The sequence below is a fragment of the Moschus berezovskii genome, chromosome 18, assembly GCF_049115385.1.
Source record: "Moschus berezovskii isolate FMDL1 chromosome 18, NW_MosBer_1.0, whole genome shotgun sequence".
In the NCBI taxonomy this organism is placed as follows: Eukaryota; Metazoa; Chordata; class Mammalia; order Artiodactyla; family Moschidae; genus Moschus; species Moschus berezovskii.
Genome location: NC_142477.1, coordinates 12,726,635 through 12,749,931, shown reverse-complemented (window position 1 = coordinate 12,749,931; position 23,297 = coordinate 12,726,635).

The window sequence follows — 23,297 nt, the reverse complement described above, 5'->3', positions numbered from 1 at the left end:
TTCATGAGGGGCTGGTCATGTAGGTATCCTCTGCCTACCACATATAATCCCTGACTCCCAGAAGGAAAGAACCACAGTGTTAGGTACAAACAGCACAGGTAAAACAAGCCATTGTTGTCATTTAACAGAAGCTTTTTATGTGAAATATTTCTTTTTATCTAGCTTTTTCATTTTGTTTTGGAGCATAGCCGATTAACAATGTGGTGATAGATTCAGGTGGACGGCAAAGGGACTCAGCCATATATTCTCAGGTCTAATATGTTCATTGGTGAAGTGGGAGGAAAGGAAAAGATTTGGTGGTTGAATGGCCCAAGGGGTTGAGAGTAATTGGTAATAAAAAATGAGGATCGTGATTCAAAAAAAAAGATGAGGTTTCAACCAAGAGTGATGGACTGGAAGCTGTATCATTAAGAAAAGGAAAGAGTCAGTGGAGAAGGAGTTAGATGGTGAATCTGTTTTTGCATTTGGTGAATTCTAGTTTGTTTAGTCGCTCAGTCGTGTCCAACTCTTTGCAACCCCATGGACTGCAGCACGCCAGGCTTCCCTGTCCATCATTGTCGCCTGGAGATTTCTCCGACTCATGTCCATTGAGTCAGTGATGCCATCTCATCCTCTGTCAAGGTAAGGATGTCAAATCTGAGCGTGAATATCCAGCACTGGAGATGCAGCTTTGCTTGGAAAGCTGGTGAACTTGGGATATATTAGAAGAATAACCTGAACGTGGGTGAGAGCTTCAGAGTTACTGTTGACTTGAAGGAGGGCAATGTTCTTATTTGTTTACATTCTGTCTTTAATACAATTTAAATATGTGAGTCATCAAATTTTTGTGTTCTTATTTCAATTATTTAACTGGTGGCAATCATCCTGGAAGCATATTTATTTTTCACATATCCAGAAAGAGTCTTTTGAGATTTAAGACACAGATATAGGCTACAAGAACTAAAATTAGGTGCAGGCTAATGAAATATATTTGTTTAGTTCCCTTTTATGTATAAAGAGATAAATCAGGTAGCTTCCTACCAATAAAATGAAAGACATTTTTGTTTTGCATTTCCTTTACCACTGAATTAGAATAACAAACCATATGTGAAAATAAGTGTATGTATAAAGCAGAAGATAGTCAATATCTTATGTTCCTTTAAGGTCATCGAAGTTATTAGAGGAAATCAAAACCAGAAGAGTTAATTTTATTTTAAGATTTCTAGTTCAGAAAATTATTCAGAAGGTAGCTGGTTTGAGAGCTGCATTCATGAAAGTTTTCCTTGAAGAAAGTTTGCAGGATAAGCTGGAGAATGGGCCAAATTCAGGCATTACTCAGGAAAGAGACTTTGCTTTTGATTCATCAGTAGACACAGGGAAACAATCAGGAGGTTCTTTAAAGCTCGGGAGAGAAATTAAAAGACACAAGGGCGTGGGCTCATCGCTTTTTATTAAATAGTGAACTTTTTCTTTCAGTTCTGTTCGTGGTTATCTAAATGCATAGAGGTTGGCAAGGGTGCCACTACTTTGTGAACAGTTTTTTGTTTCTTTTTCCCTGCCATGTTCCTGGTATATTTAAAACTTAGTTGTTTTATTGTTGAGTTTTAAGGGTTCATTCTGTATTTTAGATAAGAGACTTATGTCAGATATGTGGCTTGCAAGTGTTTTATCCCAGACTGTAGCTTGTCTTCTCACTCTTTTAACATTATCTTTAGCACACCACAATCTTAACCAAGTCCAGCTTATCAATTATTTATTTCACGGCAGACGCTTTTAATGTTGAATCTAAAAAGTCATTGCCATACCCAAGGTCATCTAAATTTTCTCGTATCTCATCTTCTGGGAGTTTCAGAGTTTTTCATCTTACACTGAGATCTGTGACTCATTCTGAGTTACTCTCAGGCAAATTGTATGGTCTGTGTGCATATAGTCTGCTAAATATTCAGTGAGCACAGAATTTCTATGGACTCATGATGCTGGTGGTTCAACTAGAGTCAACATAAACACAAGATGAGTATGTTAGGTATGGAGTTGAGTGATTGGAGGTGCTGGAAGCCCTGAGAAGCCAATCTTTCCATTCAAACCAGGCCTGCTTTTGAACTAAAATGTGCCCAGGCAGAAAGAAGGCAATATTATGGTAAGAAACACAATTGATGAGGGAACCTCATCATATCTCTTTTTGGCCTGTGTTACTTTCCAGTGTGAGTTAACCATTTATGCTAATAATGATGACAAGGAAAGAGAAAAATAGAATTACACGGTTCTATTTTCCTTCCAGCCCTTCCTCACTCATCAGTAAGCCAAAGGGAAAGAATGTTGATAAAATGTATGCACATCAAGAAGTGAAAACGAAAACTGAAAGGCAGGTGATTTAATGTCATGCAGTGGTTCCATTGTTCTGATAAGAGAAAAAAATACAGGCATGTATGAGCTATAAAATATAAATTACATAATTTAGGGGATTATGCGAAGTAATTAAATGCTTTTATATTTGAATTTAACATTGATATTACACAGTATAAAAATGAATGGTAAACTACCTGCTAATTATTTATAATTTTGACTGTCATTGCTTAGAATGACACTATAACAAATATAAAAATCATTATAGCAAGAAAGATACTATAGAACAAAGGGAAAATCCTTCATATTTTAGTATTTCATAAATTTTTCCTGCTTTTTCAACAAGAAGCATACCTTTTTATTTTCTATTTTGTCCTACAAATTATGTAGCTGCTGCTGCTGCTAAGTCACTTCAGTCGTATCCGACTCTGTGTGACCCCATAGACGGAAACCCATCAGGCACCCCCGTCCCTGGGATTCTTCAGGCAAGAAAACTGGAGTGGGTTGCCATTTCCTTCTCCAATGCGTGAAAGTGAAAAGTGAAAGTGAAGTCACTCAGTCATATACGACCCTTAGCGACCCCACAGACTACAGCCTACCAGGCTCCTCCATCCATGGGATTTTCCAGGCAAGAGTACTGGAGTGGCTTGCCATTGCCTTCTCCGAATTATGTAGCTAGCCCTGGCCTAGCCCTGGCCAAATGTTGTTTTTGGATTTTTTCTCTGAAGTGCCAGAATTCAGATAATTGATAGGTTTTGCATACATATGTATCTTGAATCAAAATGAGACATACTTTCATAATTGCATACCCTATATTCTAAAGTACAATTTTAAAGCACTTCATATTTAAAAGTTAGAATGGTACCTTATAATTGATATATTATTTGTAGTATATTTCTTCCCCCAAGAAGAGGCTGATTAAATTAATAAGGAACCAGAGATCAAAGTGCCAACATCTGTTGGACATGGAGAATGCAAGAGAATTCCACAAAAACATCTACTTCTGCTTCATTGACTACACTAAAACCTTTCACTGTGTTGATCACAAGAAAATGTGGAAAATTCCCTAAAGAGATGGGAATACCAGACCACCTTACCTGCCTCCTGAGAAATCTGTATGCAGGTCAAGAAACAAATTAGAACTGAACTTTGAAAAATGGACTGGTTCCAAATTGAGAAAGGAGTACGTCAAGTCTGCTTATTGTCACCTTGCTTATTTAAATTATATGCAGAATATATCATGCAAAATGCCAGGCTGGATGAAGCACAAGCTGGAATCAAGATTGCTGGGAAAAATATCAAAAACCTCAGATATGCAGATGACACTACCCTTATGGCAGAAAGTGAAGAGGAACTGAAGAGCCTCTTGATGAAAGTGAAAGAGGAGAGTGAAAAAGCTGGCTTAAAGCTCAACATTCCGAAAACTAAGATCATGGCATCCAGTCCCATCAGTTCAAGCCAAATAGATGGGGAAACAATGGAAACAGTGACAGATTTTATATTGGGGGGCTCCAAAATCACTGCACATGGTGACTGCAGCCATGAAATTAAAAGATGCTTGCTCCTTGGAAGAAAAGACAACATATTAAAAGACAAAGTACAGTGTTACTGTACTGACAAAGGTCAAAACTATGGTTTTTCCAGTAGTCATTGACGGATGTTGGAGTTGGACCATAAAGGAAGCTGAGCACCAAAGCATTGATGCTTTTGAACTGTGGTGTTGAAGAAGACTCTTGAAAGTCCCTTGACTGCAAGGAGATCAAACCAGTCAATCCTGAAGAAAACGAGTCCTGAATATTCTTTGGAAGGACTGATGCTGAAGCTGAAACTCCAATATTTTAGCCACATGATACAAAGAACTGACTCATTGGAAAAGACAGTGATGCTGGGAAAGATTGAAGGAGGGAGGAGAAGGGGACGACAGAGGATGAGATGGTTGGATGGCAACAGTGACTCTATGGACATGAGTGTGAGCAAGCTCTTGGTGTTGGTGATGGACAGGGAAGCTTGGCGTGCTGCAATCCATGGGGTTGCAAAGAGCTGGACATGACTGAGGGACCGAACATCTCAGAAAGTGTAAGGAGGATACTGTGTCCAAGAGAAACCTGTATAATAGAAAGACTTGAAAATTTAAAGATTTTTGACTAAACAGAAATGTAGTAGATAGTTCAAATATAAAATAGAAAGTCAGTAAGTTGGAAAATGAAAGGGAGGGATTTTCTTAGAATTCAGAGTAGGGGTGTTAAACTGATAGAATGAAAGAAAAGGTAAGGCATAAGACAAGAATGGTTTTTCCAACATTTTTCTAACAAGAGGGCCAGAAGGAAATAAAACAGTGAAGAGAAGACAGCAGTCAAGCAATACACGTGTTTCCCAGAATTGAAAACATGTGTATGCTGAACTGAACTGAAGAGATGAGTGTTCAATCCTTAAATCGGGAAGATCCCTGGAGAAGGAAATGGCAACCCACTCCAGTATTCTTGCCTGGGAAATCCCATGGACAGAGGAGCCTGGTGGGATATGTTCCATGGAGTCACGAAGAATCAGGCACGACTGAGTGACGGAGCACACATTTATCAGAGGCCTTAGAGATGTCCCCTGGTTTTTGGGTAGCCACAGCTGCATCCACATTTCCAGTCTTTTCGCTCTCAGGTAAGGTCATGTGACTAATTCTAGCCAATGTGGAACAAATAACATGGCCCTTGTCTCTTCCGAGCCCAAGCATTTAAGATGTACTGAGTGGCACTCTCTCTCTTTCCACAAATGACAGTCTCCTGGGAAGAGGCCAAGTCCCAGGTTGAGACTGCAGCTTGACAAGGTGGAGGGCACCCGGATCACTGGGTCAGCAAGCACCTTGGCGTGTTGTCTGACGAGTGGGACACTGTACAGTGTGATGACCTGCGGTTCCATATGAGCCTTTTCAGATCGGTTCTGGGCCCTCCTCTCAGTGTCTGCTTGCTACTTCCTGCCATCCTTTCTGATCTACTGGGTCGTGTGAGGTTCTGCTTGTATTTCTGGGGGGACAGTGTCTGTCTGGTTCCTTCGTTTCTTCCCACAACTCTCAGATGTCAAAACAGAAATGTGAATGTTATTTTCAATTCAACAAATATATGAGCTCTTCCTATGTATGAGACTTGACCAAATATTAACACCTAATGCAAAAGAATTTAACAAGTGTGTGTCCTTGGTCATGTCCAACCCTGTGGCACCATGGTCTCCTCTGTCCATGGGACTCTCCAGGCAAGAATATTGGGGTGGTTTGCCATGCCCTCCTCCAGGGGATCTTCCTGACCCAGGGATCAAACCCAGGTCTTCCACATTGTAGGCAGATTCTTTACTGTCTGAGCCATAAGGGAAGCCCTTTCTTGTCAATTAGAAGCAATTATTATGAAGTGTAGAGCCAGGAACTGGCTGTCAGGTGTTGAGGGTTGAGAAAAGGGCTTCTTATTAGTATGAAAAACTTTCTGTAATGATGCTTACGTTTTACTGTGCTTGGGAGTGGAAGGACAAAAAATACATTAAAAAGTTAGAATACAAAAGGAATCAAAATGAGCAATGTCTCTAGTAATTAGGCAATAACAAATGTATTACCTTATTTATTATTTATAGTTTGCCTTCCCATGTATTATTATTAAATATGCTGTCATTTCTCTCCAATTTGATCAACTGATGTAGCAAAACAGAAAATTTTATAGACACTGCAGGAGAAGAGATCAGAACAGAACAGTATCTACAAAATAAAAATGACTTACTGAACAATACAGGGTCTCTGAAGCCATGCTTGGGTTCAGTTTTTCCATCCATCACACACTAACATCCGCTCAAGAGAAAACAGTGAACTCGCTGATTTTTGAGAATAGGACTTTGTAACCTGATTATAATATGAGAGAAGGCCAGCATTTTAGAGTGACAGGTGGTGCTCCAGCAACTAAGATGCCAAACGCAGACAGGCTAGGGCCATCCAGTTGGAAGTGCCAACACAGACACTCAAAATGAACCGCACAGAGGACCTTCAAATTCCCTGGGCTGGTTCAATACAGAAGCTTTTTTATATATGTAAAATCAGACATTTGAAAAAGAAAGAATTATTGCCAAATCTCCAAAAGGTAGAAAATGGCTTGGAAAACAAAATATAGAATCTAGTAGTGTTTAATTATATGGAATTCCTGATTTAGGGCCTGCAATGAATAGAGTTTCTCCAAATCTAACATAAAAATTCCTTCAACAGGAATTAAACTATTTCAAAAGAAGCAGTCCAAGTAATTTAAACTTACTATTTTCAAAAGTATCATGTATGATGCTTTCATAAAGTAATCTTTAGATCCAACGAGTCCATTCTAAAGGAGATCAATCCTGGGTGTTCATTGGAGGGACTGATGCTAAAGCTGAAACTGCAATATTTTGGCCACCTCATGCGACAAGTTGACTCACTGGAAAAGACTCTGATGCTGGGAAAGGTTGGGGGCGGGAGATGAAGGGGACGATGGAGAATGAGATGGCTGGATGGCATCAGCGACTCTGTGGACATGAGTTTGAGTGTACTCTGGGAGTTGGTGATGGACAGGGAGGCCTGGAGTGCTGTGATTCATGGGGTCGCGGAGTCGGACACGACTGAGCGACTGAACTGAACTGAACTGAACTGAAAGCTTCTTCAAATGCTTTTTTTTGGAAATCATCTTTCCTTGCCTAATTTCTTGACAGGATAAATACAATATTTATAGTCTCTCATATTCTTAATGTATATTTAAAGTACTTAAAGTATTGAAATTTACTTTCTGATCAAAACTTGTTGGATTTCTATTTATAACTTATTTTTACTCTTTCCTTGAATATTAGGAGAAAAGAAAAAGTGTAGACTTCTGATTGCCCTATTGTAGATGTATAGCAGAGGACCCTTCTTTCAAGAATCCAGCTATTGTTTTGAAATTCAGCTTCAAGATTTCTGTAACTAACTTGCTATAAAACAGATATTCTTTTCCTGCTGTATATGCATAACCATTTGAGTTTCCTCTACCACTAATATTAAAATTTTATAAGCCACCGAACAGGTAAATTGAAAAGGGAAAAAATACTTCTCCAAAAGGTGATAAAATAGTAATTGCATTAGGGAACATATGATTTTTCAGGCTGTTTCCTGAAATTTTTCTTTCTGAATGTCTTTCTGTATCAGTTTATATCCTTTTGATTTGTGTTAACTCAAGTGAAACAGAATAAGAAGTGTGTGGGGTAACATTCTCCTGTATTACAAAGGACAATATGTATCTGCTTCAACAGGAAGGTAATCGCTTCACCTTTGCTTGCTTAACCTCCTAAAAAAGATTACCTCTGTTTTGTATTTTTAAAACCTCTTTTTACCCTAAAACTTTCCCTCTGCTACTGTGCCACTCACCCTGATTTCCAAAATTAAACAGCATGAAAGAGTTGTCTACACCTCCTGCTTCTATTTCTGCATTTTCTACTCTGTCTTCAAGCCATTTGAGTCTAGATTCTGCTCTTTTTTCTAATGGAATTATTCTATTCATGGCCACCTTGTGTCATTATGCCTGCTTGACACTTTCCCTTGTTTTTATTGGATTGTAATTGCCTTACATTTTGTGTTAGTTTCTGCTGTACAATGAAGTGAATCAGCTATATATATATATATATACATATATCCCCTTCCTTCTGAGTGTCCCTCCCATTCACCCCCATACCATTCATCTAGGTCACCACAGAGCACTGGATTAAGCTTGTCCCTTCTTCCCTCTCTTCCATGGACCCTATGTCACCAGCCTTCCCTGGTCTTCCAGTTACCTCCCCTACCTCTTTATCCTTCGCCTTCTCCTTACCAATGAATGTTGAAATGCCAAAAGCTTTGAAATTCCAAAGTTTTTCAGTCCTTACACACTCTCTGTCCAATCTCAGAAAACTTGCTTGCTTCCAGTGTCCTAAGAATGCTGAGATTTCTCAAACATACATCATCATGTTAATATCCTGAATAACAGGCACACATCCACTTGGCCAGCATCCAGCTTCATTCAAACTGCTTAACCATCATCTTTTTATTTCCCCTAGTCACTGCCACCACTACCCACCTACCCATCACCTACCTTGCAATAAGTGGCACCACCACTTGCATTTGGCCAGGATAGAGAACAAGACATAGGTTTTTTTCATCATTAGGCTTTCAGGGTCCCCCATAATGCACAACTTCCTCAAGAGACTTTAATATAGATGTGATGACAAAAGCCCTCATGGGTTGCTCAGTGCGCAACCTGCACAGCAGTACAGGATGTGCTGATATTCTTTTTCCTCATCACCAAAGTTCTCACGATTCCACCAGATATGTTCACCTCTGCTTCTGGACTCTCTCTTTCATCCCTCCACTTTCCTACCCTATGCTGGCAGGACCCATCACTGTCTCTTTCCTGGACTGTAGATCTCTCTCTCTGACTGACCCTGTGCCTCCTGTTCTGCCTCTGTAGCCAGAGGGATGGCTACTAACATAATCGCAGCGCTTCAGCTCTTTAACGGTCTCCTAGCACTGTGCGGAAGATGTACAAACTATCAGGCTCTCTCAAATTCTGCAGGTCTGGCCTCCCCTCCCTCAGGGTCAACAGAATTCCTCTCCAGGGTTCAAGAGTGCTGACTGGCTGCATTTGTCCCAAAGATGTCATATTCTCTCCCTTCTTTTCTGTGTCCTCCACCTGAAACAATCTTCCCCAACTTGCATCCTTCGATTCTGGTTCAAGTCCCAATTGAAATACCTTTTTAATAGGGCCCTATTCTCTGATCTTTAGACCCAACTCAGTTGGTCCTGGGTCAGATTCCTTAGCTCCCTGCTCTTCCTTTTTATCACACAATTGAGCATATAGGTTTTATCGCCTGTCTTCCAGGAAGATGGGATGTCTTGTTCAAAAGCCCATCCCCAGCATACATCTCAACGCCTGGCACCTCGTAGGTACTTAACAAATTGCTTCTATTGATTATGTTCTATCATTTCCTTAGAATCTTAAATATATGTGAATAGTTAAGAAAAAGCTCTGAAGATTTTAGGATGCTGTAATTTCGAAGAAATCATTCAGATGGCTTAAAGTGCCTTTAAAAAAAATTTTTTTTTTTGATGCGGACCATTTGAAAAGTCTTTAATGAATTTGTTACAATACTGCTTCTGTTTTACGTTTTGGTTTTTAGACTGCAAGGCATGTGTGTGGGATCTCAGCTTCCTGACCAGGAATTGGATCAGAACCCCCTGCATTGGAAGGTGAAATCTTAACCCACTAGATGACCAGGGAAGTCCTTAAAGTGTCTTTTCTTAATAATACGTCTAGAAGAGTAACTTCCAAAAATGAAAAATAGCTTAATTTTTGAAAGTGAACATTTACAACGGGCAAACAAGTCTGCACTAACATAAGTGCTTTTCTCATGCAGAAAGTCGGGTGACAGCTTTGCTGAGGAAGATAAAGCAGAATCCTTTTTTATTTCAGAAATGTGTTTCCCACTGAAATCTGTGAGATTAAATTTCCCCGAGGGAGGAAAAAATCTAGATTAATAAGTGGACAGACTCATCATTTACAAACGCTGTGAATTTTAGCATGTTTTTTCTCTAGATTGCAGACACCTGACATTATGGTGACAACATGTGGTGTTACCCCAAGGTTGCTTCTTCTCTTTGCGTTCCTGTCCGAGGGGGATCCTTCATATTTTCTGACACCTTCTTTCTCTTACTTCGTTCATTAACCAGGTTTAGAATCTATAAACCAATAGATACAAAATTGTACCCTTGCTGAATACTGGACTTTAAAAGAGGACATAATGGACCTGACTTAAAATGTAGTACTAAATTTCTCAAATGAGAGAATACTTTCTTGATCTAAAACTTTTGGGTAATTATTTTGAGATGCAGATTTGTGAACAGAGGCTGGCCAATCATATGCTATCTAAAACAAGGGTGTACATTTGGATGCTTTATTTGGGTTCTGATGTTATTTTATCTCATAAATATTGAAGAGAGCCTTGTTGAGACTCAAGCAAGGAAGCTTTTAGCTCAGAATCCTGCTGCCTGTGACACTGTGAAGTAAAAATTGTCTAGTACACAGAGGGTCTGGTGTTCAGAGCTACAGATATCCAAGGGGCAAGGGCCCTGTCTTCTTTTAGATATGGTCTTGCCCCTCAGAAACAAGATGTGGATGGCCCACTGGAAACAGCAGAAAGTGAAACAGAACAGCTGACCTGGAACCAGGTTTCAGAAAAACTGTAAGTGCTTTCTTTAGAAACTCACAAAAGGGGGAGGTGATTGCAGTTGGAATGAAAAAGAAAACTTTTTGGAAGGAAGAGATTCTTGAGACTTTCTTTGTCTTAACTTGCCAAGAACAGTGGAAATACAGTTTCAGGTGACTGGTTTGGTGTGAGCGACTTGTTGGAGCCAAGTCCAAGAAAAGACCCCAAACTTGGCTTAGAGTGTGGATACAGGATCACTGGAGGAAACTGGAAATAAGATAGGAAGACTAGAAAACAAATCTGCTTGAGATTTTTGCCTACTAAAGGTACTCAGAATAACATGTCTATTTCCACTGAATGTTTCTAACAATATTTTAGGATAAGCAACTTTGTGTGAAAGTTCTTCTAAATTGGTAGAAAGTAAAATTTTTCATCTCTATCTGTAAATTTATTTTCGGAAATAGATTTCAGAAGAGAAAACCTGAAACTTGTGTTTTGTTAATGACAGACAGCAAATTGAGAATGTTTTTGCAAAATATTTAAAAATAAATAGATCTAATAAAATTTCAGTTCAAATTTAAGCTAATCAATTTAAAATTATAGGATAGAGCAGCAGTATTGAGGTTAATTCTGGAAAGAACAACAGTCTTCCAACTATAAACCTGGATGCTGATGGCTTTGGAGCAAAATGCTAGCTCTTAATTGAGGCCAGTTCTACTATTGGTCCCTTGATTTGGCATTGAGCTAATCCTGAAGTGAGGTGTTGGTCCCTCAGTCTTGTCCCACTCTTTGTGACTGCATGGACTATAGCCCACCAGCCTCCTCTGTCCGTGGAATTTTCCAGGGAAGAAATATGGAGTGGGTTGCCATTTCCTCCTCCAGGGGATCTTCTCAACCCAGGGATTGAACCCATGTCTCCTGCACTGAAAGCAGATTCTTTACCACTGAGTCACCAGGGAACCCCTGAACTAAACCTATTGAGGTCAGTCAGTCAGTCAGTTCAGTTGCTCAGTCGTGTCCGACTCTTTGCAACCCCATGAGTCACAGCACACCAGGCCTCCCTGTCCATCACCAACTCTCGGAGTTCACTCAAACTCATGTCCATAGAGTCGGTGATGCCATCCAGCCATCTCATTCTCTGTCGTCCCCTTCTCCTCCTGCCCCCAATCCTTCCCAGCATCAGAGTCTTTTCCAGTGAGTCAACTCGTCACATGAGGTGGCCGAAGTATTGGAGTTTCAGCTTTAGCATCAGTCCTTCCAATGAACACCCAGGATTGATCTCCTTCAGAATGGACTGGTTGGATCTCCTTGCAGTCCAAGGGACTCTCAAGAGTCTTCTCCAACACCACAGTTCAAAAGCATAAATTCTTCGTGAGGTACTAAAGCTTTAAAATCAAGTTCAGCTCTGATTGTTGTAGCCAAAACTTCCAAAACTATGTTGAATAGTAGTGGTGAGAGTGGGCACCCTTGTCTTGTTCCTGACTTTAGGGGAAATGCTTTCAATTTTTCACCATTGAGGATAATATTTGTGTGGGTTTGTCATATATAGCTTTTACTATGTTGAGGAATGTTCCTTCTATTCCCACCTTCTGGAGGGTTTTGATCATAAATAGATGTTGAATTTTGCCAAAGGCTTTCTCTGCATCTATTGAGATAATCATATGGTTTTTATTTTTCATTTTGTTAATGTGGTGTATTACACTGATTGATTTGCGGATATTGAAGAATCCTTGCATCCTTGGGATAAAGCCCACTTGGTCATGATGTATGATCTTTTAAATGTGTTGTTGGTTTCTGTTTGCTAGAATTTTGTTAAGGATTTTTGCATCTATGTTCATCAGTGATATTGGCTTGTAGTTTTCTTTTTTTGTGGCATCTTTGTCAGGTTTTGGTATTAGGGTGATGGTGGCCTCATAGAATGAGTTTGGAAGTTTACCTTCCTCTGCAATTTTCTGGAAGAGTTTGAGTAGAATAGGTGTTAGCTCTTCTCTAAATTTTTGGTGGAATTCAGCTGTGAAGCCATCTGGACCTGGGCTTTTGTTTGCTGGAAGATTTCTGATTACAGTTTCAATTTCCATGCTTGTGATGGGTCTATTAAAATTTTCTGTTTCTTCCTGGTTCAGTTTTGGAAAGTTGTACTTTTCTAAGAATTTGTCCATTTCTTCCAAGTTGTCCATTTTTTTGGCACATAATTGCTGACAGTAGTCTCTTATAATCATTTGTATTTCTGTGTTGTCTGTTGTGATCTCTCCCTTTTCATTTCTAATTTTATTGATTTGGTTTTTCTCCCTTTGTTTCTTGATGAGTCTGGCTAGTGGTTTGTCAATTTTGTTTACCCTCTCAAAGAACCAGCTTTTGGCTTTGTTGATTTTTGCTATGGTCTCTTTTGTTTCTTTTGCATTTGTTTCTGCTCTAATTTTAAAGATTTCTTTCCTTTTAGTAACCCTGGGGTTCTTAATTTCTTCCTTTTCTAGTTGTTTTAGGTGTAGAGTTAGGTTATTTAGTTGGCTTTTTTCTTGTTTCTTGAGGTATGCCTCTTGCTATGAACCTTCCCCTTAGCACTGCTTTTACAGTGTCCCAGAAGTTTTGGGATGTTGTGTTTTCATTTTCATCATTTTTATGCATATTTTGATTTCTTCTATGATTTGTTCGTTGTTCAGCAGCGTGTTGTTCAGCCTCCATATGTTGGCATTTTTAATAGTTTTTCTCCTGTAATTGAGATCTAGTCTTACTGCATTGTGGTCAGAAAAGATGCTTGAGATTATTTCAATTTTTTTGAATTTACCAAGGCTAGATTTATGGCCCAGGATGTGATCTATCCTGGAGAAGGTTCCGTGTGTGCTTGAGAAGAAGGTGAAATTCATTGTTTTGGGGTGAAATGTCCTATAGATATCTATTAGGTCTAACTGGTCTATTGTATCATTTAATGTTTGTGTTTCCTTGTTAATTTTCTGTTTAGTTGATCTATCCATAGGTGTGAGTGGGGTATTAAAGTCTCCCACTATTATTGTGTTATTGTTGATTTCCCCTTTCATACTTGTTAGTAATTGTCTTACATATTGCGGTGCTCCTATGTTGGGTGCATAAATATTTATAATTGTTATATATTCTTCTTGGATTGATCCTTTGATCATTATGTAGTTTCCTTCTTTGTTCTTTTTACAACCTTTGTATTAAAGTCTATTTTATCTGATATGAGTATTGCTACTCCTGCTTTCTTTTGGTCTCTATTTGAGTGGAATATCTTTTTCCAGCCCTTCCCTTTCAGTCTGTATGTGTCCCTCGTTTTGAGGTGGGTCTCTTGTAGACAACATATATGGGGGTCTTGTTTTTGTATCCATTCAGCCAGCCTTTGTCTTTTGGTTGGGGTGTTCAACCCATTTACATTTAAGGTAATTATTGATAAGTATGATCCTGTTGCCATTTACTTTATTGTTTTGGGTTCAAGCTTATACACTCTTTCTGTGTTTCCTGTCTAGAGAAGGTCCTTTAGCATTTGTTGGAGAGCTGGTTTGGTGATGCTGAATTCTCTCAGCCTTTGCTTGTCTGTAAAGCTTTTGCTTTCTCCTTCATATATGAATGAGATCCTTGCTGGGTACAGTAATCTGGGCTGTAGGTTATTTTCTTTCAGCACTTTAAGTATGCCCTGCCATTCCCTCCTGGCCTGAAAAGTTTCTGTTGAAAGATCAGCTGTTATCCTTATGGGGATCCCCTTGTGTGTTATTTGTTGCTTTTCCCTTGCTGCTTTTAATATTTGTTCTTTGTCTTTGATCTTTGTTAATTTGATTACTATATGTCTTGGGGTATTTCGCCTTGGCTTTATCCTTTAGAATGGACTGGTTGGATCTCCTTGCAGTCTAAGGGACTCTCAAGAGTCTTCTCCAGCACCACAGTTCAAAAGCATCAATTTTTCGGTGATCAGCTTTCTTCACAGTCCAACTCTCACATCCATACCTGACCACTGGAAAAACCATAGCATTGACTAGATGGACCTTGGTTGGCAAAGTGATGTCTCTGCTTTTTTAATATGCTATCTAGGTTGGTCATAACTTTCCTTCCAAGGAGTAAACGTCTTTTAATTTCATGGCTGCAGTCAGCATCCACAGTGATTTTGGAACCCAAAAAAACAAAGTCTGACACTGTTTCCACTGTTTCCCCATCTATTTCCCATGAAGTGAAGGGACCAGATGCCCACTGCGGTGATCCCCTCTTTACCTAGATCACTTGGCTGTGGTCTTCTTCTTTGAGTATGTTAGACATTCTAGATCAGGGTTGTTACCACCTATTGTGTGTGTGTGTTTATATGTGTGTGTGTTTATATGTGTGTGTGTTCCCAGTGGGTGAAAGCGTTAGTCTCTCAGTCGTGTCTGACTCTTTGAGACCCCATGGATTGTAACTCACCAGGCCCCTCTATCCTTGGAATTCTTCAGGAAAGACTACTGGAGTGGGTTGCCATTCCCTTCTCCAGGGCATCTTCCCCACTCGGGGATCAAACCTGGGTCTCCTGCATTTCAGGCAGATTCTTTACCATCTGAGCCACCAGAGAAGACCGATGGCTAATCCCCTATTTCAAATCTCTTCTCAATTCTCCATGGAGCTGCAGAGTCTCATCTCAGAGATAGGAGAGCAGTCTCCTCGTTTCCTTCCCTAACTTCACTCATTTTCCCCCAGTCAGAATGGGAAGAAGTTAACATGAACCTTCATTTTGATTATTTCCAAGTTCTTAGTATTAGTGACCACTGCAGGGATTTTATCACCTTGAAGTCCAGCTGTGTGACACAGATAGGGCTGAGGTTGTTGTATTATCTGTTCAAAAAGAATGACATGAGGCTATGTCCCTTCCCTGGTTCAGCTGCTGTAGGTGATATTTTTTTCTCATTAACCTTATCTCAATTTAGAGACGTCCTTCTTAAATAGCTCAACATAGAGAAGGAAGCATAAAGCCTGCCTTTCGAATTAATAATATATCCTGAAATAAGGTCAGGCTCAGTAAAAGCAAACGAGTCTGTAGAGATAGATTTATACCTATTAGAATCCCTTTTTTACACAACCATATGAAAGCTCTATTCAATAGCTTTCATACTTCAATATTCTTTAAGATGAAAATTGCTTTTTCAGTAGCTAAAGGTGAAGTCTTATGCCTCAGTCTCATCTAGGCTCTATAAACCTTGAGTGTATTGCCATGATGATATATGTTATTAACTGGCAGCTGAAAAGAACAGAAAACTTGGGCCAAAATGAGCAGCTCTACAGGAACTTTGCTGACATTCAGTTGTTAGCAGGAATCATTTTGTGCCTTCCTTGAGATCATGCACAGGTGCAAACAGAGTTGCAAAGTGAAGTAGAAATTGCACAGAGGATCCACACCATATATGTTGTAATATGCAAGGCATAAATTACGAACCAAAAGGCACAGACTTACACTCGTGGATCTACCTATTGGTGTTATTTATGAATTATTATCAGTAGCAATGGCAGGTAGTATATTTGGAGCAATGATAAGAGTAAACGCATCTCACACTTTGGGTGTTATGTTGATTTCCTGAAGAGGACAGGGCTAAACTGCATCTTGGCCACACCCCAGGCACAGTCAGCCACCGAACGGAAGGAAGACACTGGTCTGTGCCACAAGGGACAGAGTCACCACAGACAAGGAAAATCACGCTCAGGACAATGTTACTAAAATGTTAGACATTTTAGGACTCACTGAGGGATCTCTGGCTTCTTGGATGTTAAGTTCAGGGGTGGTGGGTATAAACCATTGCTCTCAGCATTTCCAGTTACTCGTGAGAAAATAAATGTACATAGTACTTTATCAATGGATTTTATGGTTTTGGTTGTTTTGTTATATCATATTCATTATTTCCAAGTCCGGTGGCTGGGGCATTTCCAACATCTAACGTTGAGGATAATAAATCATCAGAACGGTCCTCCCCCTACCCTAGTTCCACTAATCTAGGCCATCATAGAGCTCCCTGTGCTATATAGCAACTTCCCACTAGCTATCTCAACCCACTCCAGTACTCTCGCCTGGAAAATCCCATGAACAGAGGAGGCTGGTGGGCTGCAGTCCATGGGGTCACAGAGAGTCAGACATGACTGAGCGACTTCACTTTCACTTTTCATTTTCATGCATTGGAGAAGGAAATGGCAACCCTCTCCAGTGTTCTTGCCTGGAGAATCCCAGGGATGGCGGAGCCTGGTGGGCTACCGTCTATGGGGTTGCACAGAGTAGGACACAACTGAAGCGACTTAGCAGCAGCAGCAGCAGTAGCTATCTATTTTACACATGGTATACACATAAATGTCAAACCTAATCTCCCAATTCATCTCACCCTCCCCTGCCCCACCTGTATATACGTGTCCATTCTCTACGTCTGTGTCTCTATTCCTGCCCTAGAAATAGTTCCATTATTTCTATTTTTCTAAATTCCACATGTCTGCATTAATGTATCATATTTGCTTTTCCCTTCTGACTTACTTCACTCTGTATGACCACTCTAGGAGATCCAAGAGGGAGGGGATATATGTAAACATATAGTTGATTCATTTCATTGTATAGCAGAAACTAACACAATATTATAAAGTGATTATACGCCAATTAAAAAAAAAAAGAACATAGTGTATCACAACATGAATGAAAGTTTTTAAATTTGTTCTTTCATTCAACTTAGTTCATTACACTTAATTCAGTAACAATGTTCCATGTAGAATATGGGCTCTGGACATGGACAGACTAGGTTAAAATCTTAACTCTGCTTAATAGCAGCATATCCCCCATCATCCTTGTCTGCTACAGCTTCTCTGGAACACAGACTACTAATCACGTCTACTGTTGGAGCAGTAAATGATTTAGGGTAACACATTTTGAACCATATCTGGTTCATAACAAGCCTTCAAATATATCAGTTCTTTTGTTTTCCTCTGTGTCAGGGTCCATTATAGAAACTAGTAACATGTTAGTATGTATTAATGAACAGGAGAGTCGGTCTTTGTTTCCATGAAATTTACTTCTCGTGGATAAAGGAGATGCCAGATAACTTCAAAAAGTAAACAAGATAGTGAAGTGGCTCAGTGGCTAAGTAGTGTTTGCCTCTTTGCAACCCCATGGACTGTAGCCATGGCTACAGACTCCTCTGTCCATGGAATTTCCAATCCAAGAATATTGGAGTGAGTAGCCATTCCCTTCTCCAGGGGAACTTTCTGACCTAGGGACTGAACCCAGGTCTCCTACATTGAAGGCAGTCTCCTACATAGCAGGCAGATTTTTACCTACTGAACCACTAGGGAAGGCCAATTACAATAAAGAAGGGAAAACATTACACGAAATAAGTACATCTAGGCAATGTGATAGCAACCTAGACTTAGGGAAGGGGCTGTGAGGGTTCTGCTAAATCGGGTTATTTGGGAAGACTTCTCTTTTTTTAAACACTTTTTTCTTATTATATTTTATTTATTCTTATTACATTAAAAAATATTTATTTATCTTTGGCTGTTGCTGCACAGGCTGTTCTCTAATTGTGGTGAGGAGGAGCCTGGTAGGCTGCAGTCCGTGGGGTCGCTAAGGGTCGGACACAACTGAGCGACTTCACTTTCACTTTTCACTTTCACACAATGGAGAAGGAAATGGCAACCCACTCCAGTGTTCTTGTCTGGAGAATCCCAGGGACAGGGGAGCCTTGTGGGCTTCCGTCTGTGGGGTCACACAGAGTCGGATACGACTGAAGTGACTTAGCAGCAGCAGCAGCAGCAGCAGGGGCTACTCTTCATTGCAGTGTGCGGGCTTCTCCTGGCTGTGGATTCTCTTGTTGCAGAGCACGGGCTCTAGGGGACACAGGCTTCCACAGCTGCAGTTCCTGGGCTCCAGAGCACAGGGTCAGTAGTTGCGGTGCTTGGGCTTTGTTGCTCCATGGCATGTGGGATCTTCCCAGACCAGGGATCAAGCCTGCGGCTCCTGCATTGGCAGGTGGGTTCTTTACCACTGAGCCACCAGAGAAGCCTTGGGAAGACTTCTCTTAAAGGGACATTTGGCCTGAGAACTGAATGGCATGCCAGCATCAGCCCATAGCTCTCAGGGAAGAGAATTTCAGGCAGAAACAGAGCTGGAAATGCCACACATGGGGCATGACAGTGTGAGCCTGGGACATGACATCAGAACTCAGTGAATGAAAATCAGAATGTCAGATGGTAGTCAGTTGATATGGTCCATCATTGCCTGGGGAAGGGGTTTGTAGTTCATCCTAAGTATGACCAGGAACCCTGGGAGGCTTTTAAACTGGAGAATTATATGATTTGATTAATAATTTTTCAATGCCATTTTGGCTATAACAAGACTGCAGGGGAGGCAAGATGGGAAGTAAGGACCATTCTCCGTCAGGGGTCTGGGTTCAAGATAACAGACTAAAGGCAGAGCAGTGAGAATGCAGAAGGCTGGGTAATTCAGGACCTACTCAACAGTACATGTGGAGGGACCAGATGTGGGTGGGTTAGGAAAGATGGATGAAGCTTGGGATTGCAGCAACTCTGAATTCTACTGCTTCTTAAGATGGGGAAGGCACAGAACTAAGTTGGGAGACTGTGTCAGGAGGTACATATGGGGTGCGTTAGATGTGATACATGAATCTGACATCCTAGGATAGCGGTCAGGTGTGCAGTGGTTTGTGAATGACACGTTTCTAGAGAGAGGCAGGAGCATAGATAGAGATTAGTGAGTGAGCCACTCCTGACGCGTTTAAACTGCCCGCTGAGAAAGCGGAGACAAAGGGAGGAGAGGTGTGGCCTCAGGCAGGCTTGAACACGGAGAAAAGCAGCGAGCGAGATTGGAGAGAACAGATAAGGAAGCAGGGAAAGTTATTCGAGAAATGTCTTCTGTGGCAAAAGTGAAGAAGATGGGAACAGAAAACGACGAGGCGTGACGACATGGATGTTTTATGAGATGCCAGCAAGAAGTGCCCTGGATTGAAGAAAGCAAGTGCATCTGGTAATCCTTTAAGCCAAAATGTTATTTTATCATAAATGAATCACACTAAATACACCATGTCTGGAGTTCTTCATTTTATTTAAATTTATCTTCAAGCTATTAGTTGCAACAAATGTCACAAATATTAATGAGTTTGCCCTCATTTAAATGGGACAAAATCTTGAATACATGCTAGCCTTCAACTAGGATTATTTCTACCATTTCACATCCAAAAATATGACCTTATTTTTTATTTAAAGTACAATTGTAAATTCTCATAACTTCAACTTTCCTGGTTGAGAAGAGCTTCATTTTTTCCTCACCTTCATTATGACTCCTTTCCACACACTCATGCACTTGATTAATTTCACACTGTTAGATTTTAGCAAGATTATTGGAGTGGGTAGCCATTCTCTTCTCCAGGGGATCTTTCCAACCTAGGGATTAAACCCAGGTCTCCTGCTTTGCAGGCAAATTCTTTACTATCTCTGCTACCAGGGAAGCCCTAAATTAGGTCATAATGGTAGAGTTCTAATCCATTAGGATTTGTGGTCTTATAAGAAAAGGAAGAGAGGGAGAGAGATCTCATGCACACGGAGGCAAAGCCGTGAGAGCAGGTAGCATGGCAGTGCAATCTACAAGCCAGGAAGAGAGCACTTAGCATTCATTATCTGACCATGTTGGCAACCCAGACTTCAGCCTCCACAACTGTGAGAAAATTTCCGTTGTTTAAACCACTCAGTCTATGGTGTTTTGTTATGAAAACCAAACAGACTATGTATGCCCTGGTGGTTGATATGGTAAAGAATCTGCCTGCACTGCAAAAGACCCTAGTTCAATCCGTGGGTTGGGAAGATCCCCTGGAGAAGGGAATGGCAAACAACTCCAGTGTTCTTGCCTGGAAAATTCCATGGACAGAGGAGCCTGAGGAGCTACAGTCCATGGGGTCACGGAGTCGGGCACAACTGAGCAACTAACACACACACACGCACAAACAAACAGTGATTTTGATGTACATGTTTTATACAAATATATAATTCCACATGGGCTTCCCAAGTGGCTCAGGGGTAAAGAAACTGCTTGCCGTTGCAAGAGATGCAGGAGATACAGGTTTGATTCGTGGGTCAGGGAGATCCCTTAGAGGAGGAAATGGCAACCCACTCCAGTATTCTTGCTGGGAAATCCCATGGACAGAGGAGCCTGGCGGACTACAGTCCACGGGGTCACAAAGAGTCAGTCGTGACTGAGTGATTGTGTAGGCATGTGTAATTCTGTAATTCAATATATAAAAATTACATTTCTTCATTCCCAATATACTTTTCAGGTAGATCTATAATGATATGTAGGCATGTATTATAGTATATCAAGGTATTTATATACTGTTTTTTTTTGGTCCATTTTATTGATAGATCTACACTTTTCCATTTTTTAATATTACAATGATGAAATCAGCATTCTTTAGATGTCTTTGAAATTGCATGTGTGTTCCATGGGAAGTGTGACCAGATATCTATGTTTGACTGGGGCAGTCATGGTTTATGACTGCTTTAGATCAGATAGCTTTATCATTTCTTTTCATTCCACTTTTCATGATAAATTATTCATTCGAAACTTCCTTTGATTACATACCTTGGTAGTGGAGCCACTGTATTTTAAGTTAAATATATACCTTGGTTTATTAAATGTTGAAGCCTTCTTCAAATTTGCTTCATCAGTTCAGGCTCTCACTAAAATTTTGTTTACATATTGCAAAGTAACCAATGAGTTTGTTAACAATGAATTTTGTATCTAACTTTCTAAACTTTAGCAATAGAGAGACATAAGATAGTCTTTCAATTTTAAATATAGTCTCCTCTTATTTATTAATGAACATATGGAGAAATGCTCAAACATATTGGATATCCAAATTTTTTAAACTATGAATTGCCTTTTCAGAGTCATTGATTACAGGATTATGTTCCTTCACTCATGTTGATTTTAGGACTTTCTACAATATTTTAGATAATAGACGTTGGTCAATTTATATAGGAAACAAATATAAGTTTCTCGTTAATCACTTGCCTCTTTTCTTAATTTTTTTCAATTAAATGTAGATGAATCTATAAAGATTTCCACTTGAGATAGTTCTACTCAATATCATTACAAAAGAAAAATAAGCAGAATAAGAATTAGGAAAAAAGTCAAATATTGTTATCTGTAGGGTATATTTAAATGTGGTCTATACAAAACTCAGAAGAATGAACCGAAAGACTGATAACATGTGACTACTAAATAGCTATGCAGATCAAAACAGAAACCTAAGGCAGTGCAAGAGATATAATTAGAAAATTCAATAAGATACTGCTTGCATAAACATTAGGCTATCACATAGGCGGGGATTACCCTACCTCTATTGGGTCTCTAGATTGTAATTTATTTAGTGAAATAAAGTGTTAGATAAAAGGTTTATGGACAAACATTATTAAGATATCCATCCATCCCAAGTAAAACAAAACAAAACAAAAATAATGTGACTGATAGACACCTAAACAATTTTAGGGAGATCAAACAGTTTTCAAATGTAGGACAGTATAAGTCTTTCCAGATTTCTGAGCTAATTCTGAAAGAGAAAAAAGACAGGGCTTATTCTACTAGGCAGAAGATAATATTGCAAAATCAAAGACTGGCACTTAGAAAGATGCAGATAAATGGGTTAATAAGGAAGAATAGAGGGAGTGTAGACTGCAAACCACAGCAGTTTAGAGCATTAGACACCAAAGATCATGATAACCAGGCTGAAAAAGTTGCTCACCATATGAAGAAAATAAAATTGGATCAAAGCCTCAGTCTAAAATTATTGAAATATATTGTATGAACATAAGAGGTAAAACTCTTTGTGAAGAAATTTAGGACAATATTTAGGAAAATCTTCTCCATCTTAAAGTCATAAACAAGTTTTAAGTTCCAGAACAGAGAAATTGGCTGATAATGAAAATATACATCTTATCACTCCACAGAGAATAAGACTTTAGAGATATCTCCATTTCCACCAAATTAAGTTAAAATTTTTAGCCTGGTTCTCCTGAATGAACTGTCATCAAAATGAGTCATTAAAGGGATTTGTCTTGTGGTCCAGTGGTTAAGAATCTGCCTTCCAATGAAGGAGACTTGGGTTTGATCCCTAATCTGTGGTTGGGGGGCTGAGATCCTACATGCTGCAGAGCAAATAAGCCCCAGGAAAGAAGCCCAAGCACCACAACGAGAGAAAGCTATTGTACCACAATGAAGACCCAGCACAGCCAAAAACAAAACTGCATTACAAACAAAGCCATCAAGGACACGCTTCCTCCCCTAGCCATGACTTGGGTCAGATCACAGCTTTTTTAGCAACGCTATGTTCTTCTAACACTTATCACGTATCCTTGACTTTATCAAATTCTGTGTCCAACTAGGACAGTGCTTCCCACCCACGATTGTGTCTCTGAGGTGACACTTGACAATCTGAAGACCTGTTCAGTGAAGAGGAGCCGAAGAGCCTCTTGATGAAAGTGAAAGAGGATCGTGCAAAAGCTGGCTTAAAGCTCAACATTCAGAAAACAAAGATCATGGCATCTGGTCCCATCACTTCATGGCAAATAGATGGGGAAACACTGGAAACAGTGACAGGCTTTATTTTCTTGGGCTCCAAAATCACTGCAGATGGTGACTGAAGACATGAAATAAAAAGATGCTTGCTCCTTGGAAGAAAAGCTATGACAAACCTAGACAGCTTATAAAAAAGCAGAGACATTACTTTACTGACAAAATCTGTCTAGTCAAAAATATGGTTTTTCCAGTA